General features: G+C 39.0%; 1 non-coding gene across 1 annotated transcript; it reads right to left on the bottom strand.

Moving 5' to 3' along the window:
- Positions 1-5,997: 5,997 nt before the first annotated feature.
- On the bottom strand, positions 5,998-6,070 carry trnar-ccu (transfer RNA arginine (anticodon CCU)). The gene has a single exon. It is a non-coding gene; the product is annotated as a tRNA-Arg (tRNA).
- Between the last annotated feature and the right edge of the window lie 860 nt (positions 6,071-6,930).

The raw sequence follows: 6,930 nt of genomic DNA, 5'->3' as shown, positions 1-6,930 counted from the left end.
TGATAGAATGGATGCTTCATCTGTTTAATACTATGGTAAACAAATGAAGCCTTGCATCCCACATGGGTTGGTAGGATTTCTTTCTTCTCTCAGTTGTGGCCAATGTATACCACCCTATTAAAGGCATTCCCTTCTTTTCACTTATTTACTTACCTGAGGTCATATTAGACCCAATGTCAAGATCAACACATGTCAAATGTCACTAGCCTGACACTGCGACTGAATGGCAAGATATATGAGAATGGACAGGGAGGATGAACTGTAACTGCACATGATATGTTTTGTGTTAACCATCCTTATGTAGACATATGGAATGAACCGGCTGACATGCAGTTTTATGTTTGTAATAATGATACTAATAATAATGGTAAATGACGTGCACTCAAATTAGCCAACAAACTGTCAATAAAGTGTGTGCTGTATGAAAACAAAAGACTATGTGTACTGTCATTACTTGAAATGTTTGTATGGTAACAGTGTTAGGGAAATTAATACTCTTTGGTTTAGACATATGGTGAGGCTACCACAGCTATAACACCCCCCAAACAACCTGGCTGGCTGCTGTCTTGCGCTCACCTCTTAACTCCCCTACTATAACCCTATTTCCTGTCAAAAGACAACATCTCTCTCTCTCTCTCTCTCTCTCTCTCTCTCTCTCTCTCTCTCTCTCTCTCTCTCTCTCTCTCTCTCTCTCTCTCTCTCTCTCTCTCTCTCTCTCTCTCTCTCTCTCTCTCTCTCTCTCTCTCTCTCTCTCTCTCTCTCTCTCTCTCTCTCTCTCTCTCTTATCTCTTATGTTTAAGTGTTGCATTATTTTACTTTGGTTGTGTTATGTTGTCTATGTTCATGAGTGTGTGACTGTGTTACTGTGGAGAGGACAGGGAGAGACGAGACAGATGTGGAGATATGACTATATCACTATGCTACTGGCTTTGAAAACACGCAGGAACGTGACGTGGCTGGCAATGGGTCACCGCAGCTGGATGAATATTCATGCAGGTTTCACCCCTGCTCCTGAGCTAATTGCTGCTGAGTCATGTATATTCATCTGCCTATCTACCCTGTGACAGCTCATCGCACCGCAACAGTTCAAACTCCTTTGATCTGAGAAAACGAGACGGTCTTCGAGCAACTTTCTCACATCTGTGGCATGATTTCTTTTCATGATTATCTTCCTGCTCACTTTGCTGATTCCTGTCTCCCTTATTATCACCCTAGATGTCAACAAAATGTCACTTGCTGCGCCAACGGTGTATGAATGTGTATAGATGGTTGGCACCCTGCATGGTAGCTCCTGCCATCAGTGTATGAATGTGTGTGAATGGGTGAATGAGACACGTAATGTAAAAGCAGTCATAATGACTAGAAAAGTGCTTTATAAGTACAGTCCATTTACCATTTACCATTTACCATGGTCAGTACTGCTCAACCTGTGAGACAGTTGTATAATATGATCTGTGGCTCAGTGGGAGCTGATGATGTCATCTGGGTGTCTCAAAACAGGCAGAGAGGGTCTATTGAGAAGATACACTAGGGTTGCCTCATGGGAATTGTAGGATCCAGTGGTTTTCAAACTCCATCTTTATTAGGAACTCAAAGCCTCCACTGTCTCACAAGCTGATAGTACATTTGAACCTTTTGAGTCAAACGATAAGTGATATGATGAATCATGAAAGATCAGTGGGAGGTTTTTGGTAAAATTCTTTGACAAGATTGATTTTGTAAGCAGATATTATAACGCTATACTTAATAACTGGCTGCTTCAATCACATCACACTGGACTGGAGATGCTGAGCCTCTAAAATTTAAGAGCTCTGCTAAAGCTAGTCTGTAATACATCTTTTAAACTGTTGTCTCTCTGTTCTCTTTGTGATAGTTGATCTTCCTCTGTGTGTGTTCACTAAAACTGCAGCACATTTTACACCTGTTTTACTCAGAAGTTAAACTGTAGACACAGTTTCCTGCAGTGGTCAGTTTGTGGTGATAAATCCAGTCCAGTATCACCCCAAAGTATGAATGCACCGACCAGACCACCATTAACAATGTACATTTTAACATACCTGATGCTGCTTTTAAAACTAGTTAACATATTTTTGAATTGCTAATCTTGCCAACCCTTTTTTGACACTGACCCATTCATGTGGCAGTTTGATACAAATAAGCTAAATGTGGCCTACACATGAATATTTATGTGCTTGTGCATGCTGCTCGCGTTTGCATTAATACACAGTATAAAAGAAATGACTGTAAATATATATATATATATATATACTTTATTTTTTAATTTTTATCCACACTGCCTTCTAGTCTTTATTAGACACATGGGACAGACTCATATCTCATGAGCATATGTGCTCCTGATGATTAGAAGGAAAAACTACAGTGAAAAATGTAATTATTTCAATCTTTTGATCCAAGCAGAGTGATGCAATCAAATACATTTTACATTTCATTTACACTCGTGGTTGATCTTTTTCAAGTCTGAATTCATCCAGGGAGGATTTAAAAGGCTTGGATACTCTTTCAGCAGTGCCATGCTCCATGTTAGGACAGTTGTTAACACTGACACTTGGAAGCCGTCCAGTGCATCTACAGTCATAGTTGTAGTACCTCTACTGTAGCAGCTAGCGGTTGAGTAGTAATGTGTTGACAGTTGGAAGAGGAAAAATCATGTCATTCACATAATTAAAGCAGATTTTAGCCTCTGGAAATTGAACTGGAAATCATCCAGAGAGGCTCGTCAGCACCGGCTCTCCAGCTGTCAAACTGCCACACACTTTACTGCCAGCAGTCTGTCAGAAACTTCTACGCTGGGGTCAATCTAAGTTTGATTTATGTTAAAAGGGTATTTCAACAATTTTATAAGACTCTTCCTCCAAAAAAAGCCCAAAAAGACTATATTATAGAGCAGGGGTGTCCAAACTTTTTTCACTGAGGGCCATATACGGCAAAATATACGAGGGGCTGGGCCACTTACTAGAGGTGAGGTATATAGCCTCACATCTATTGTATTAAAGTAAGAAAAATCCTTTAAAAGTTGGTCAAATTTGCTATATTGTTGAATATATTTACAGAAAAAAATCAGCCGTCATCACAGCTTTCCATAAATGGATTTTTATTGATTTATTCAGAAAAAGGGTTGGTAGCTAATTCTCAGAACAGCAGCCTCAGATTTCTTCTTAGTCAGGATGGTGATCCCATTCACAGTACAGAGAAAGAACCATAAAGGGGAAAATGGGATGGGTACCAGGGTTTCCCACAGAAAATGTGTTAGTTAAGGTGGTGGGGAGCAGTGAGACGGAGGGGGGGTTATACATTTTTAGTTTTTGTTGACATTGTCAAAAATGTGATAGTTCCACTTAGTTTATTACTGAGGTCGTACTAAGAGGTGGTGGTGTACTTGGGTGCATTATATTGAAAGGTGTTCCTAATATTTTGCCCTCCTCATGTATGTTGATGGAATGGACAAAATATTAAGAACACCATTCAATATAATGCATCCTAATACACCACAATCACTCAATAATGAACATAAAGCAGAATTTTCACCTTCTTGTTAAAACATGTAGTATAAGCTTCATAAATGTAGAATTTATAGCAGAGCTGCTGTATTGGATTAAACTAGATTGCACAGGTTAGGCCAGTGAGTCTATCTTATATAGTTAACTTATTCTCTGAACTATATTTTATAGTAATTACAAGTTATATAGTATTATACAGTTAAGTAGTGATATTCAGCTTCAGTAGCATCACGTTTTTGTTGAATCTGCCTCACTCTCTCTCTTCAGGACTGCTGAATGAGAAAGCCTGAAACGTGTTGCTATAGTAACGTCACAGTTACCTGTCTGAGGATTAACGTTGTTAATGATGACATCACATGGCGCTGTTTTCATTAGTTTTTCTGAGCAGGTTCTGCCTCAGATGATGTAGATTTATGTTTTAACCAGCGGTCTGTGTTTGTTTCCTTAAACTTAATATCACGGTTAGCGTGTCTGTGTTATGCTAGCGGGAGGTACAGAGAGAGCTACAGGTGTGTTCAGGGTCGAAGTCAGACAGTCGGACACAGCGGTTCCGGCCAGTCGTCCTGCAGTAAGCACCGCTGCAGACGTTGGTTGAACATTAATATACATCGCTGTAAATGTGTGCGGGAATATAAGTGTTGGATTTGCGGGAATCAATTAAATTGTGCGCAATACCTGCAATTCCGCGCTGATATTCAGGCCCTGATCATATATATATATATTTATTTTTGTTTTTTATTTTTTATTTTTTTAAGACGTTAGTTAAGGCGGCAGGCGTGTGTTGCTAAGGCGGCCGCCTTAACTGTAAAGTGCTGTGGGAAACCCTGGGTACATTTCAAGCTTGTTATTTAAGTTATTATGCTTAATAACACACGGATACTGTTTAATATATTTTTAACTCACCTAAAACGGGAACGGCATTGCACTCAGTGGGAGCATTGATGCTGCGTTTTGGACTCAAGGATGGCTGGAAGGTCAGGAGTAAACTTGGTGGTTGAGATGCAAAGCAGTGCGGGCCATATTCTATTCTAATTATAAAATTTCCTGCGGGCCAATTAAAAATGGACTGCGGGCCGCAGTTGGCCCGCGGGCCGTAGTTTGGACACCCCTGTTATAGAGCCTCTTTCTAAATTAGACCAGTAATTGCTAACCTTTTTCTTTTTTTACTTTTTTTTTAAAAACTTTTTTCTCTGACCTGTGTTTCCCATAAGAAATTCTTAAGGGTTTAATCCATTTGTCTTCTACAAGTTAATCAAATAGAACAATCTCTGAAGGTAACGTTGTGGAGATAAGGGGCTAAATATTGCTGCCTGTTAAACTGAGGTCACTGAAGTGGTCAACTAGTTGACTGTAAAGACCCAGTGGTCTAAAGGATAAGGCACAGGAGTTCAATAGTAGTATTATAATCTGCTAATGCTGCTTGAAAGGCTGCTGGGTCACTTTGATACGTTTTCATATGCTAAAATGTTTACTATACTGTATTAAATGAGTATTACACTGATTTAAGGGTTAGGGTTAGGGTTAGGGCTTTTGAGAGATCAAAAAAAGGATCTCTAGCTCTGGAGGCTAGTGTCTTATCATTTTAGCTACTGTGGCTTTATAGTCAACTAGCTGACCACTTGTATTAACATTAGGTACTCAATACTATCAACCAAAATAAATCGATACCAAGTAACATCGCAACATCTCCAGTCAAACGATTCCTGTAATCGATCCTTTTTGCACCCAGAGCTAGAAAATATGGATATTTGTACGGACTTGCTCACAGCCAATCAACGCAAGCGAATGGAAATATCATATTTTGTGTAAAATCAAATAATTTAGATGTGGAGGAGTGGTGACATTTTATGCAATTTAATGCCTTTATTCACATGATGGGTATCGCATGAAGTACTCAATTGGTATCAGTATCACGTTAGGGTACTTAGATTGGTACTGATGTATAAAAATGTATATCACATTTTTATACCGGCCCTATACCCAGCCCTAATTAACATATGATGAAATAACCATGATGATGTCATAGGGTTATCTGGACCTTAGCTTAAAATACATGTGCATTTACTAGTTGGTAAAGGTATAATGCAGTGATTCTCAACCATTTTATTTTCTCATGAAACCTTCTTCAATTGACAGCAATGAAAATGTTTATATTCACTACTATTTGTATGTGAAAACTGAAGTGATGAACCCACAGAGAATTATCACCAACTTTGCACTTGATGTCAGCTCTATGGAACTATTTAGCATCTTTCAGCTCGTTGTTGTGGTTTTCCAGTGAGCAACTTTATTGTCGTAGTTCATCCTCGCTGTTCTTGTAAAGCTCAGATGAATCCACTGCACTGTTTTTCTGCAGTCTGGTGGCCAGCAAAAGCTGCAATTTTGAGCAATGCCTTTGCAATCTGTCTCTTCAAAGTCCTTCCAATTTCAAATCAGTGCAATGCCAAATCTTCTAGCATATGAAAAGTTATTAAAGTCACACCCCAGATGGGACTCGAACCCACAATCCCTGGCTTAGGAGGCCAGTGCCTTATCCATTAGGCCACTGGGGCTTCACAGTGAACTCATAGACACAGTGAGTTACCGTCTATAGAATAAACATACGGTAGGCCTACAACGTGTCTCGACATAAGACAACAATGGCCACTGAGGTTGCCATGGCAGTGACAGAGACAACAATAAAGACACACAAACGGAGCTTTGGCTGCAGATTGTTTAAAAGACATGAGCACACTATTTTCTATTTTCACACTTTTCCTTTTTGACAACAGCTGTCCCAGCTCTTATTTTAGAATTTTTCCAATAATGGCCAGATGTTGAACATTTTGCAAAATGTTGTCAATCAGCAGCTTCTATGCAAAATCATTTGAAAACAAAAAAGTGAGACATAATATTGTTGAAATTGAACTCATTTTTCACAGTAAATAGATGATTATTATAGTAAAGTTATAATATATATATTATATATTATATATTATTTGTAAGTTATTATGTAATGGTTTTACTGGTCTGGCCCACTGTATGTGGTCTTTGAACTGATGAGTTGAACACCGGAACTCTCAAATAATAAGAGCAGCAGTGAGGACTAAATGTATGTGTGTGTGTGTGTCTGTGTGTGTGTGTGTGTGTGTGTGTGTGTGTGTGTGTGTGTGTGTGTGTGTGTGTGTGTGTGTGTGTGTGTGTGTGTGTACCTTTCTTTACTTTTGCAAACATGTCTTTTTTGATAATAGCTATCCCAGCTCTTATTTTGGCATTTTTCTAAAATATGGCCAGTTTGAATGGTTATTGGCTGATATATAAGACACTAGTTAAATGACCAAGATCAAGCCAAAGAAGCTAGTTGTTTTACCTGCTGAAGGAGAGGGGACCAATAGGATGGTATCTTAAATCAAGTGCTGGGGCAAAAAGAGCT

The sequence above is a fragment of the Scomber scombrus genome, chromosome 17, assembly GCF_963691925.1.
Source record: "Scomber scombrus chromosome 17, fScoSco1.1, whole genome shotgun sequence".
Taxonomy (NCBI): Eukaryota; Metazoa; Chordata; class Actinopteri; order Scombriformes; family Scombridae; genus Scomber; species Scomber scombrus.
The sequence above is the reverse complement of the archived record's forward strand: the minus strand, read 5'-3'. Positions and strand labels throughout refer to the sequence as shown.